Source organism: Mustelus asterias, chromosome 6 (genome assembly GCF_964213995.1).
Source record: "Mustelus asterias chromosome 6, sMusAst1.hap1.1, whole genome shotgun sequence".
Classification (NCBI taxonomy): Eukaryota; Metazoa; Chordata; class Chondrichthyes; order Carcharhiniformes; family Triakidae; genus Mustelus; species Mustelus asterias.
The window spans coordinates 107125892-107138882 of NC_135806.1; positions in this window are offsets into that span (position 1 = coordinate 107125892).

Genomic DNA, 12991 nt, shown 5'->3' on the forward strand with positions numbered 1-12991 from the left:
AAGAGTCTTCATCTGGTTTCCCTGAGAGTGAGAGTGTGAAGTACACTATAGCTGAATAGCTATATTTTTCTCCCTAACAAGGATATTTCCTGTGTACTTTGTAAAATAACCGCATCTAGAATTTCTGCAGGGTTCTCCTAATCATCAACCATAATTCCAGCAAAATTACTGGAGAACGGTGCAAATGACCAAAGTTACATTGCCTTGCAAAACGTTATCAGCCAAATCCCGATGTTCCGATTTGCAAAATGTTTCTTTTGAATTAAACGTTGTGCTGAGTCTTCCCAAGGCTTTTTCCGCTGAGGCTAGGGGAGAAAAAACCCAGAGGGCATGGGTTAAGGGTGAAAGGAGAAAAGTTTAAAGGGAATATTAGGGGGGGCTTCTTCACGCAGAGAGTGGTGGGAGTGTGGAATGAGCTGCCGGATAAAGTGGTAAATGCGGGGTCACTTTTAACATTTAAGAAAAACTTGGACGGGTTCATGGATGAGAGGGGTGTGGAGGGATATGGTCCAAGTGCAGGTCAGTGGGACTAGGCATAAAATGGTTCGGCACAGACAAGAAGGGCCAAAAGGCCTGTTTCTGAGCTGTAATTTTCTATGGTTCTAAGGGCATTGGGACCTCGATATTGAGAACGAATGTGGGGCCCCAACTCATGCTTATTCCCAGAGTGCCGAAGAATGCAACTTTACATGAGATGTGCTCCTAATTAGGCTATCACTCCTTTAAAGGGATTGATTAAGAACATAGACCAGTACAGCACAGAACAGGCCCTTCGGCCCACGTGTTGTGCCAAGCTTTATCTGAAACCAAGAACAAGCTATCCCACTCCCTATCATCCTGGAGTGCTCCATGTGCCTATCCAATAACCGCTTAAATGTTCCTAAAGTGTCTGACTCCACTATCACTGCAGGCAGTCCATTCCACACCCCAACCACTCTCTGCCTACCTCTGATATCCTTCCTATATCTCCCACCATGAACCCTATAGTTATGCCCCCTTGTAATAACTCCATCCACCCGAGGAAATAGTCTTTGAACGTTCACTCTATCTATCCCCTTCATCATTTTATAAACCTCTATTAAGTCTCCCCTCAGCCTCCTCCGCTCCAGAGAGAACAGCCCTAGCTCCCTCAACCTTTCCTCATAAGACCTACCCTCCAAACCAGGCAGCATCCTGGTAAATCTCCTCTGCACTCTTTCCAGCGCTTCCACATCCTTCTTATAGTGAGGTGACCAGAACTGCACACAATATTCCAAATGTGGTCTCACCAAGGTCCTGTACAGTTGCAGCATAACCCCACGGCTCTTAAACTCCAACCCCCGTTAATAAAAGCTAACACACTATAGGCCTTCTTCACAGCTCTATCCACTTGAGTGGCAACCGTCAGAGATCTGTGGATATGGACCCCAAGATCTCTCTGTTCCTCCACAGTCTTCAGAACCCTACCTTTGACCCTGTAATCCACATTTAAATTAGTCCTACCAAAATGAATCACCTCACATTTATCAGGGTTAAACTCCATTTGCCATTTTTCAGCCCAGCTTTGCATCCTATCTATGTCTCTTTGCAGCCTACAACAGCCCTCCACCTCATCCACTACTCCACCAATCTTGGTGTCATCAGCAAATTTACTGATCCACCCTTCAGCCCCCTCCTCTAAGTCATTAATAAAAATCACAAAGAGCAGAGGACCAAGCACTGAGCCCTGTGGCATTCCGCTAGCAACCTGCCTCCAGTCCGAAAATTTTCCATCCACCACCACCCTCTGTCTTCGATCAGACAGCCAGTTACCTATCCAATCGGCCAACTTTCCCTCTATCCCACACCTCCTCACTTTCATCATAAGCCGACCATGGGGGACCTTATCAAACGCCTTACTAAAGTCCATGTATATGACATCAACTGCCCTACCTTCATCAACACACTTAGTTACCTCCTCAAAAAATTCTATCAAATTTGTGAGGCACGACTTGCCCTTCACGAATCCGTGCTGACTATCCCAGATTAATCCGCATCTTTCTAAATGGTCGTAAATCCCATCCCTAAGGACCTTTTCCATCAATTTACCAACCACCGAAGTAAGACTAACCGGTCTATAATTACCAGGGTCATTTCTATTCCCTTTCTTAAACAGAGGAACAACATTCGCCACTCTCCAGTCCTCTGGCACCATCCCCGTGGACAGTGAGGACCCAAAGATCAAAGCCAAAGGCTCTGCAATCTCATCCCTTGCCTCCCAAAGAATCCTAGGATATATATCATCAGGCCCAGGGGACTTATCGACCTTCAGTTTATTCAAAACTGCCAGTACATCCTCCCTCCGAACATCTATTTCCTCCAGCCTATTAGCCTGTAACACCTTCTCTTCCTCAAAAACATGGCCCCTCTCCTTGGTGAACACTGAAGAAAAGTATTCATTCATCACCTCGCCTATCTCTACTGACTCCATACACAAGTTCCCACTACTGTCCTTGACCGGCCCTAACCTCACCCTGGTCATTCTTTTATTCCTCACGTAAGAGTAAAAGATTAAGAAGGGAAAAATAGAGTATGAATGTAAGCTAGTGGGGAACATAAAAACTGACTGTAAAAGTTTCTTTAGGTATGTAAAGAGAAAAAGATTGACAAAAATGAATGTAGGCAAAACGGGAGAATTTATATTGGGGAACAAAAAAATGGCTGAGGAACAAAATTTGTACTTTGCTTCTGGCTTCACAGAGGAAGTCATGATGTGGAGATGCCGGTGTTGGACTGGGGTGAACACAGTAAGAAGTCTCACAACATCAGGTTAAAGTCCAACAGGTTTATTTGGTAGCAAATACCATAAGCTTTTGGAGCGCTGCTCCTTCGTCAGATGGAGTGGAAATGTGCTCTCAAACAGTGCACAGAGACACAAAATCAAGTTACAGAATACTAATTAGAATGCGAATCCCTACAGCCAGCCAGGTCTTAAAGACACAGACAATGTGGGTGGGGGGAGCATTAAGCACAGGTTAAAGAGATGTGTATTGTCTCCAGACAGGACAGCCTGCAAGTCCAGGAGGCAAGTTGTGGGGTTTACTGATAATGTGACATAAATCCAACATCCCGGTTTAGGCCGTCCTCGTGTGCGGAACTTGGCTATCAGTTCCTGCTCAGTGACTCTGCGCTATTGTGTGTCGTGAAGGCCGCCTTTGAGAACGCTTACCTGAAGATCCGAGGCTGAATGCCCGTGACTGCTGAAGTGCTCCCCCACAGGAAGAGAACAGTCTTGCCTGGTGATTGTCGAGCGCTGTTCATTCATCCGTTGTCATAGCGTCTGCATGGTTTCCCCAATGTACCATGCCTCGGGCCATCCTTTCCTGCAGTGTATCAGGTAGACAACGTTGGCCGAGTTGCAAGAGTATGTACCGTGTACCTGGTAGATAGTGTTCTCACGTGAGATGATGGCATCCGTGTCGATGATCCGGCACGTCTTGCAGAGGTTGCTGTGGCAGGGTTGTGTGGTGTCGTGGTCACTGTTCTCCTGAAGGCTGGGTAGTTTGCTGCAGACAATGGTCTGTTTGAGGTTGCGCGGTTGTTTGAAGGCAAGAAGTGGGGGTGTGGGGATGGCCTTGCCGAGATGTTCGTCTTCATCAATGACATGTTGAAGGCTCCGGAGGAGATGCCATAGCTTCTCCGCTCCGGGGAAGTACTGGACAACGAAGGGTACTCTGTCCACCGTGTCCCGTGTTTGTCTTCTGAGGAGGTCGGTGCGGTTTTTCGCTGTGGCGCGTCGGAACTGTTGATCGATGAGTCGAGTGCCATATCCTGTTCTTATGAGGGCATCTTTCAGCGTCTGGAGGTGTCTGTTGCGATCCTCTTCATCCGAGCAGATCCTGAGTATTCGGAGGGCTTGTCCGCAGGGGATGGCTTCTTTAACGTGTTTAGGGTGGAAGCTGGAGAAGTGGAGCATCATGAGGTTATCTGTGGGCTTGCGGTACAGTGAGGTGCTGAGGTGACCGTCCTTAATGGAGATGCGTGTGTCCAAGAACGCAACCGATTCCGGAGAGTAATCCATGGTGAGTCTGATGGTGGGATGGAACTTGTTGATGTCATCATATAGTTGTTTCAGTGATTGCTCACCATGACTCCAAAGGAAGAAAATATCATCGATGTATCTAGTGTATAGCATCGGTTGAAGGTCCTGTGCGGTGAAGAAGTCTTGTTCGAACCTGTGCATGAAGATGTTGGCATATTGAGGTGTGAATTTGGTCCCAATGGCTGTTCCGTGTGTCTGGATGAAGAACTGGTTGTTGAAGGTGAAGACATTGTGGTCCAGGATGAAGCGGATGAGTTGTAAAATTGCATCTGGAAACTGGCAGTTGACCAATACACATCTCTTTAACCTGTGTTGAATGCTCCCTCCACCCACATTGTCTGTACATTTAAGACCTGGCTGGCTGTAGAGATTTGCATTCTAATCAGTATTCTGTAATTTGATTTGTGTGTCTGTTTGCACTGTTTGAGAACAGATATCCACTCCATCTGACGAAGGAGCTGTGCTCCGAAAGCTTATGGTATTTGCTACCAAATAAACCTGTTGGACTTTAACCTGGTGTTGTGAGACTTCTTACTGTGCTTACCCAAGTCCAACGCCGGCATCGCCACATCTTTGTCTGATTATACCATTGCTTTCCACATGCTGCGCTATGAAATCCTTGATAATGGACTTGAGCAACTTATTACTGATGTTAGCCTCACTGGTCTATAGTTCCCTGTTTTCCCTTTATCTCCCTTTTTGAATAATGGGCTTACATTAGCTACCCTCCAATCTTTAGGAGCTGTGGCCCTAATTCCCTGCCCAGTTCTGTGGTGGGCTGCCAATTCCCATGGAAGCCTACCCTGAGCAAATCACTCATAGGTAGGACAGTGTCAGAGAACTATCCCAACAGGTGAGAAAGGTGTGGAGATGGAGAGATTTTGACAGTGAATTCCAGAGCTAAGGAGTTTGGAGGTTAATAGAAATAAATGGGATGTGAATAGTTGACTGTGATATCTAAGCACAGATTATCTGAAGTTGAGCTTCAAATGAGTTGCGTCAACATGTGTTGGAGAAAGAATGTGATCCACAATGCTGGTGTCATAAAAGACCAAGTAATAACACCTTTGTGTCTTTAGCATAGTAGAAATGGAGGATCAATCAAGTAGTATTAGACATTCAGCCACATGAGGAGATAATGAAAAGAGAGATGGGTAAATTGCAGAGATTTAGGCAAGGAATAATATAATAAGACCATAAGAGATAGGAGTAGGCCATTCAGTCCTTCAAGCCTACTCCACCGTTTAATAAGATTGTGGCTGATCTAACACTCACCAAGTCCACTTTCCTGCCTTATCTCCGTAACCTTTAATTTCCCCTACTGATTAAAAAGCTATCAATCTCACCTCTAAAATGTTCAAGGACTGGAAGGCAGGCATAATAATATTAATATTGCTGCAAGGAACAATTCAATATCAAGCAGTATCTGTGAACATTTCTATCACACCGTCAAGGTCATAGGATAGAATTATATCCCTTTGAAAGTCTTGCAGGTGTACCCTGTAGCACCAATGCCAGAGGCAAAACTTTCAACTGCATTGCAGCCCCTCGGCTGTGCCAGCCTCTGACACAGTTAATCTCGGACTCTCCTGGATAGATACAATTTATAAACTAACCATGAACCAAAAGATGTTGTCAATAAGTTAGATATCACGTAATAGAAATCATAAGACGACACAAAAGACCATTGCCAGCAGTATTATTTCTACAGTGACTCATAGCTGTATGTATAACTGTCCTGCTAAAGGGAAATTATATAATTCCCGTGGGAAGGTCACTCAATTTTCACAGCACTGTCACTTGTAAAGAAAAAATATGATGGGCACCGGAAAATTAAGGTGAAACCATAATAGCAGAGCATCAAAAGAAATGATGTTACTCAATCAATCAGAAACATTGTAGAAAATAGCTTATAACTGATGGACAAAGAAGAAATGTGTGTTTCATGTAAAAGTGAAAACAAGGTAATAACAAACTGAATCAACTAAAGTTAAGATAGAATGTTACTCTTTATTTAAGATGAGTGGGAGAGAACAAACAGATAAGTATATCAATTTAAGGTCAGTTTTGAGGAATGTACCATTGGGGATAGCATAACGAAGCATTTGAAAAAATATATGTGATCAGAAAGCTTTGTGAAAAGTGTGTCTGGGTAATTTAGTTTATTTTTTGGGGTCAGTAATTAGATACAGAATATTGCAAGGGTCAAAATTCTCCCATTTTGAGACTAAGTGCAGTGATGAGCAGCTCCAGCAGCGCTTGTCTCACTGACCAGAATGATGGAATTCAACGCCAGATTCTGTGCTTGGAACCTCAGTCATTATGCCCAGTGAGTTCCTTTGCGAGTCACCTGGTCAGCTGGCAGCTGATTCAGCTGCCTGCCATCAGCTGGTGGGTTTGAAGGTCCCAGTGTCATATTTAATCACCGGTCCAGCACACTCATATCACTCTCTCCAGCCCACCTGTCTTTATCAGACTGTGCAGGATGTCAGCAACCCAGAGGAAAACAGCAAGCAGCTATCTTGCGCTGCTATCTTCTTCTTCATGCTGCCAGTTACCTCATTGCTCAGCAGGGCACTGATCAGCATTGTGCAGATATCACATGGATGTTCCTCTTAAAGAGAAAATGCACTGAATAGTATTGATGGCATTTAAATGATGGTAAATTGAACACCAGAATAAAGAGAGCATTCCACGCTGGTGCATGAGGTACTGATGGAGTTGGGCAGATGGAATCTCTATTGATTGCATAGGACCAGGAGGTCCTTAAGGACCACACTGAGAAGGCAGTGGAAGCAGGAGGTCAGGGAGTCAATGCCAGCATGTGAATCGGAGGGCCAGGCAGTATGGCTACAAGATGTGACTTCACATAGGTGGTCAAGGTCACTGAAAACAACTTCCCACGGTATCTCCAACCCACCACACAAACCTCTCACCATGTTCAATGCACCACAGCATTGTTTGACAGCATCACAATAAGTAAGAACTTAAAAAAATAAACAAGAGAATGACATTTAAATCAGAGGCTGTTTCATCAAGTATTTTACAATCTTTGTTTTCATGGATTCGGCCCATTTAATATCCTAATGATGGTGAATTGCCACACTTAAAATCCAGTTCTATATGTAAACCATAACTCCTTAAAGTTACCAGTGAAATCTTCAGTATTAATCTATCATAACTTATATTCAACTCTGACCATCTTCTTGTCATAGATGTTTATTTCATTATTCCACATTGGCAAGCAATCAGAGGAATTCTTCTTTGTGATTGTTGAATCACTGGGGAGATTGAGAAAAATAGAGTAAATTTGCTTTAACCCCACTTCACTGTTTGATTTGAATTTCTCTTTCCCTCCCTTCTGGCAACATGACTTCACATTCCTTTCCTGCTTGCTAAATATCTTTTCCCAAGACATCTAGCCTGTATAGTTTTTGCTGATAGCTATAACTTCCTAATATTGGAAGCATAATTTCTAAATTTGCACGTGACACCAAATTGAGAGGTGTAGTTAATGCAAAGGACAAATACAATAAATACAGGAAGACATTAATAAACTGGCAGATTGGGCATTTAATTGGGAAATATATATATATATAAATAAATACATAATACGTAAGGTACTGTATTTTGGTAGGAAGAATGAGGTGATCACATACTATTTGGACAATATAAGTTTAAATGTGGCAGAGGAGCAAAGGAATCAAGGGGTAAAGATACAGAAATCATTGAAATAAGCAACAGAGGTTAATAAGACCATGAAACAAAGCACTGTTCATTTCGAGAGGGATAGAATTGAAAAGTGGGGGAGTGTTTTAAACTTGTATGGAATCTTGGTTAAACTACACTTGGAGTACTGTGAACAGTTTTGGGCTTCATATTATAACAAGGATTTAGAGCACTGGAGAAGGTGCATAAAAGACTCACCAGAACTGAGAGATAACATTGAAACATTGAAGAGGTTGGGTTTGGGGCAATAATGATTTTAGATTTTGGCCAAGTTTAACATAGTCCTTTGCTTCATTGATGTTCAATACAAGCAATCCATTTTTTTGGTGGGCTAGCAATTACCATAAGACCATAAGACCATAAGACATAGGAGCGGAAGTAAGGCCATTCGGCCCATCGAGTCCACTCCACCATTCAATCATGGTTGATTTCAACTCCATTTACCCGCTCTCTCCCCATAGCCCTTAATTCCTCGAGAAATCAAGAATTTATCAATTTCTGTCTTGAAGACGCTCAACGTCTCGGCCTCCACAGCCCTCTGTGGCAATGAATTCCACAGACCCACCACTCTCTGGCTGAAGAAATTTCTCCTCATCTCTGTTCTAAAGTGACTCCCTTTTATTCTAAGGCTGTGCCCCCGCGTCCTAGTCTCCCCTGTTAATGGAAACAACTTCCCTACGTCCATCCTATCTAAGCCGTTCATTATCTTGTAAGTTTCTATCAGATCTCCCCTCAACCTCCTAAACTCCAATGAATATAATCCCACGATCCTCAGACGTTCATCGTATGTCAGGCCTACCATTCCTGGGATCATCCGTGTGAATCTCCGCTGGACCCGCTCCAGTGCCAGTATGTCCTTCCTGAGGTGTGGGGCCCAAAATTGCTCACAGTACTCCAAATGGGGCCTAACCAGTGCTTTATAAAGCCTCAGAAGTACATCCCTGCTTTTGTATTCCAAGCCTCTTGAGATAAATGACAAAAAGACAAAAACAATACAGTTAATCAATACATCTTTATTACTGCTTCAGGAAGGTTAATTTATAATTTTCATTTTGTAGCTTTGTGAAGATTTAAACTGGCAACTGATTAGCTCCACTGTTCATGTCTTACACTGTTTCAAGTCCTGGGTTTTTTTGCCTCAAATATCTTTCCTCAATTAAAAAAAAAATCATGACACATTTGCAACTCAAGAGAATCAACTCTCATAACAATCATACCCGTTGCCCTTCTTGCCTGATATCCTTTTCAATATATTATCTATAGAACATACTGGTGAATACATAAATGTTATGACCAGCCTCGGGTGAGGTTTCCCAAAAGTTGTTGATTTGGGAGAAACCCCTTGATTTGTCACCATCTGGCTGGGTTACTCAAAAATTTCTACAAACCCAAGAAGGGCTGACTGGATCAGTGTCTTTATTCAACCTGCCCTCTGCTGGTAGCAACAAAGGTTTAATCTAATTACAGGTTAGTCTATCCCTTAATATGTCTCACTTGACTGCATAAGTTACCATTCATTCACTGTTCATATAGGAACCAGATTGGGAGCAGTGTCCTGAATAAAATCACAAATATGGTTATTGATAGATCTCTAGGCCAGTGAGGTGGGGGGACTTGTTGAAAATTATCTAAGTTAAAGACAAAAACATTTTGAGATTACAGTAATCCAACAGTCTCCAAGATCATTTTTAATACAGTTAATCAATACATCTTTATTACTGCTTCAGGAAGGTTAATTTATAATTTTCATTTTGTAGCTTTGTGAAGATTTAAACTGGCAACTGATTAGCTCCACTGTTCATGTCTTACACTGTTTCAAGTCCTGGGTTTTTTTGCCTCAAATATCTTTCCTCAATTAAAAAAAAAATCATGACACATTTGCAACTCAAGAGAATCAACTCTCATAACAATCATACCCGTTGCCCTTCTTGCCTGATATCCTTTTCAATATATTATCTATAGAACATACTGGTGAATACATAAATGTTATGACCAGCCTCGGGTGAGGTTTCCCAAAAGTTGTTGATTTGGGAGAAACCCCTTGATTTGTCACCATCTGGCTGGGTTACTCAAAAATTTCTACAAACCCAAGAAGGGCTGACTGGATCAGTGTCTTTATTCAACCTGCCCTCTGCTGGTAGCAACAAAGGTTTAATCTAACAAGGTTTTCTTTCCCTTGGATGCTTTTACCAGACCCAATAGTTATTTTTAAAAAGGAACCAATTTAACCCGGCTTTCTTGAGTTAAAATAGAGTAAGTTTCAGGACTGCTAAAAAGATAAGGAGAAATGAGGTAACACAAGCATCTACATTCATATGGATTAGAAGAAAGAATTGAATCCAACAGTAAGTAAATATAAATAAAAAGCTACATGGAACAGTCCTTCAGTTGTGAGATGATGAGCATTGCAGCCGTTATGAATTGATTCCTGTATAATTGACTTTTGAGGGTGAATAGTTGATTCTTTGATTCAGATGTGCTGTGGTTTGAGAGATTTCAGTTCATTTTTTCAGTTGCAATCCTTTTGCTGAGTAATTCCAAAGAAAGAGAGTTTTTAGATATTCCTGCAAAGGGTGTCTGTTTTTGCAGGGATATTGCTTTGATTACTGTATCACACGCCTTCAGAGTGGAAAACATCCAGCTGTTTTTCTTTTACACCATTCTTAAAGTTACAAAACTAATGTTTAGAGTGGACCAGGCAGACCCAAATCCATTCCTTGCTTCCTTGCAAATTCAAATTCCAATTGAATCCAATTCAGAGTCCCCAGAGGAGAGACAAACATGATCCAAGCTGACAAACAAAGAACAAAACAGCACAGGAACAGGCCCTTCGGCCCTCCAAGCCCACGCCGCTCCCTGGTCCAAACTAGACCATTCTTTTGTATCCCTCCATTCCCACTCCGTTCATGTGGCTATCTAGATAAGTCTTAAACGTTCCCAGTGTGTCCGCCTCCATCGCCTTGCCCGGCAGCGCATTCCAGGCCCCCACCACCCTCTGTGTAAAATACGTCCTTCTGATATCCGTGTTAAACCTCCCCCCCCGCCTCACCTTGAACCTATGACCCCTCGTGAATGTCACCACCGACCTGGGAAAAAGCTTCCCACCGTTCACCCTATCTATGCCTTTCATAATTTTATACACCTCTATTAGGTCACCCCTCATCCTCCATCTTTCCAGTGAGAACAACCCCAGTTTACCCAATATTTTTATGCACACGGGCAGTATATGCATGGGTTCACCAGCATCTGGAAGGTCTCTTCCAAGTCACTCACCATCCTGACTTGAAAATGCATCGCCATTCCTTCACTCTCACTGGGTCAAAATCCAGGAACTCTCTCCCTAACAACACTGTACCTATACCAGATGAACTGCAGCAGTTCAAAAAGGCAGCTCACCACCACCTTCTCAAGGACAATTAGGGACGGACAATAAATGCTGGCCTAGTCAGCTATGCTCACATCCTTTCAATGAATAAAAATATAGTTGCATCTTAGTTGAGAGATAGCAGTACATCAGATCTGACTTTATATTCCTTGAATCCCAAAGGCGGTATCTTAAAATGAGACAAAATTTCCTGTCCAACTCTGACCATATTAAATTTTCTTGCAATACTCTATTTTCTAATTTTTTTCCTGTTTGTCACAAGCTGACAGACATTAAGACAGCCAGTCTGCTGAATGCTGCTCTTTATAAACAGACTTTTCTCAGTGCGGAATTATCTAGCTTCTGTCTCTAATCTTCCCTTAATGATATGTTTGAAATGAAGAGTACTACATAAGCAATTGTATCAAATTTTAACTTCAACTTAAGTTGCCATGTTGCTTGATTCATTCTTTTGTACTTAACCACAAGCATAGAACCATAGAATCCCTACAGTGCAGGAGGAGGCCATTTGCCCATTGACTCTGCACCAACTCTCCAATAGAGCATCTTCCCCAGGCTCACCTCATAACTCCGCATATTTACCATGGCTAATCCATTTAACCTACAAATCTTTGGACTGTGAGGAAACTGAAGCATCTGAAGAAAACCCACGCAGACACAAGGAGAACGTGCAAACCCCAGACAGTCAATCACCCAAGGCCAAAATCGAACCTGGGTCCCTGACGCTGTGAGGCAGCAGATTTAATCATTGTGCCACCAAAATCTGTTGTTACAAGATGAATAATAATGCTTTTTATATATGAAGTGCGACTGGCATAATTGAGTAGAATGTCCAAACTAGTAAAACACCACTCTAATTTCCGATTTACCACATCCTACCTTCCATCAAGATCCTTATGTGTCCTCTGCAGCAGAACTCATGTGGGAATGAGGTGAATCTATGAATGTTGCACATCAGTCATTGTTAGAAATTATTGGTTGGTGAGTGAAGTTATGGTGAATTGACTAGTGTCAGAGGTCAGTGATTCAGTTGTAAGGATACTGTACTTGAAGATGCATTCACTGTTCTTGACCATTCATGTGAGGCCATTGAATTTCTTGTGGCGCTGCACTTAGGTCCTTGGGACTATTTTAAAGGTATCGCGATGGCAATCTGTTGACACTGCCTTTAACAATTTTTGTTTGAAGGCCTCCTGTCCCTTTGTGAACTGAGGACATCTCTCCTCCCCTTCAACTCCTGCACCGAGGCTGACAATGAGCCTCTGAGAACCTCAGAGGAAGTGTTTCACCCACCATCAGTCACTCTTCTTACATTTCAGACTCTCTTTCCAGCCACTGCTGCAACTAGAACACATCGAGGTACAGGCTAGACTTAGGCAATGCAGGCTGGCTTTGTGTTAAACTTGCGTGAACAGCTACTGAAATACAGTCTTCAATCTCCTCTGAGATTGCAGTTGTGACTGTAGAAACCAGCAGATCTTCACCTCCTTAGTGAAAGAGACATATCTGTCTACTGTTTCTCACTGAGGCTAAGGCTAACAGCCTGAGCAGATATGCTTCTGGCTGTTGAGATCTTCTCCCTTTCTCCTTCCTTCTCCAGCACCTCTTTTTATACTCCTTGCATTGCTGTAGTCAAAGGGAGCAAGTGTTTTGTGCACAATCCTTCAAGGCAACACAAAGTCTAGTCAGCACCAGCCAACCATTCCTTGCAGACTTTAACAACTTTAAATAATTGCACAAACCACCAAACACTGCTACAAACTCGGCAATAGCCAGTGGGAAGTAATCAGCCACAAACTGGAGACAAATAGTGCTTC